This window comes from Morone saxatilis, unplaced genomic scaffold (assembly GCF_004916995.1).
Source record: "Morone saxatilis isolate NCDOM2014 unplaced genomic scaffold, NCSU_SB_2.0 Contig20, whole genome shotgun sequence".
NCBI lineage: Eukaryota > Metazoa > Chordata > Actinopteri > Moronidae > Morone > Morone saxatilis.
In genome coordinates, this window is record NW_023339763.1 from 12,400,752 (window position 1) to 12,402,931 (window position 2,180).

A 2,180-nucleotide genomic window follows, 5' to 3' on the forward strand; every position below is an offset into this window, starting at 1 on the left:
CAGAAACCTACGCTGGGCAGAAAAACCAAATTCTTGCGATCTGATCTGAAAGAGGAAAAAAAAACAGAAAAACAGAGGAACAAACTGTAGTAAAAAACAACCAATCAGGGTGACGGAGAAAGTAAAGCCTGATCTTGAACGTCAGCGCTTCAGGACAATGTGAAAAAGCCTTTTTTTTTACTTCACCCACGGCTCTGCGCCTAAGCAAAAGTAAAAACACTTTGTGAGGAGAAAGAGGTGCGTTAGTCACTACACACCACCTCAACTCCCTGAGTGGCGAGTGCCGCACAGCCAGCTGCAGCCGACGTTTACTGTAAACCGCAGCTGAACTGTGGGTCTGATTCAGGCTTTCAACGTTTGTAACCGAAGGTGTATATGTATACCAAAAACAGTCCAACCACGGTGGGTACCGGACCAATCGCAGTCCTGTGACGTGAAAGCCTACGGGCGTGTGTAAGAGTAAGCCAATAGGCTTGCTAAAAAGGTATTCTAGTCAGATCTACAGAGTAATTTTCTTTATGTCTCGGTGGGAAAATAGAGTTTTATTCTCCTCCTCTCCCCGATGCTGGCTACAGTACGAGCCCTTGATACGATGGTGTGGTTCACTGATTTTGTTTCCAACAGTAGCAGTCAAGTGTCCGTAACTATACAGCAATGCTTCCAGCTACATGCTAACGTAAGCGGGTTAAGAAATACTTCCGGACAATTCTTAACACGCAGATGACGTTTGATATCAGCATATAAAGATTACAAACTGACGCTGATTGGATTAATGAACGTCTGTACATGATAGTATACATATACAATAAATACAATATAGATATATAGTAGTACGTCCATTCCCACCCATCCAGTCGTTGAGATATTTCAGTCTGGTTTAATGAGCGACCAACCGACAGACCGACGCCGCCATTACTAGAGTCGTGCTGCTGACATGGTTCAAACGAGCGAGTAGAAAACTCTATAAAAGATTTGTTAGCCTCAGAGCTGAATGATTCCAGGTATTTTATCAACCTGGAGCCAAATCAGAAATATGTAACTATACCAATATGTCATTAATGGATTTATTAAACTCTGAAACACAAATATCAGCCTTTAAAAGCCAGCATCAGTCCGTCACTGGCCGACTGGTTTCCTGAGCAAACTGTTTTCATTACAGATTTATTTGAATGTGATCACATTCACACAAGCATTGTACGTGACTCCTCTGAGCCGAATGTAATTCACACAATCGTTTTATTTAATTGTCTGTATATGAGCGGTCTGAGAGGCTCGTCGTTCTATCCCGACGTCTACAACTTCTCGTCTGATTCTTCTGAGTGGATTTGTGATGCGATTAAAAAAAATAAAAATAAAAAGGACTTACCAATTTTCTGGTTGAAAATTTTGTCAAATGTCAGTTCGTCTCTCTCCTCCAGGTACTTCTGCATCACGCTGCGAATACTGTGAACACAAGGTGGCGGGGGGGAGGAGTGGGAGAGAGGAGAAGTGGATTAACACACACCATCATTACCAGTTCACTCAGCCAGATGCAACAATAACCTCATCTCAGAGACATCCCTCCTCCACCTTCCACCTGTGATCCCGGCCGAGGTTTGGGACTCTCCCCGCCACCTGTCCCCTGACAGTCAAACTGCAGGGAGGGAGGAGGGACACGTGGGAGGCTGTTGGGGGGAACCTGGAGAGATACAAGCTACCCTGGGAACGGGTGATAATGAGAATGAGAGTGGGGAGAATGAATCAATTAGCACCCCCTCCACGGGCCCATTAACACTACACCAGCACCCTACAGAGGAAAGTGGCCTGGCTTTCACCTGCAAACACCGCCGCCGGCACGCACTGAGCGTGTGCGAGGACGAACCCCTGGCTCTTTGTGACCGGGTCGTAATTTCTTCCAGTATTTACATTTTGATAGCGTTGGCTCACACGGCTAGCTACTGTAGCTTTCTGTTCCAACCGCAGACAAACAACACAATCATAAATAACCCTTCGTTCCAGGATCAACGCCAAAGAAAATGTTACTAAACCGTACGAGCGTTCACGGAGGAAAATGTGTGTGATTGCAGCGAGCACTGAGGCTGATAGATGAGACGTTCGATGTAACGGTAACACTGAACACTTTACAGCAGCACTACAGTTTGTTTTATTTTATTGAAAGCTGACTTTTTATTATTTTTCTT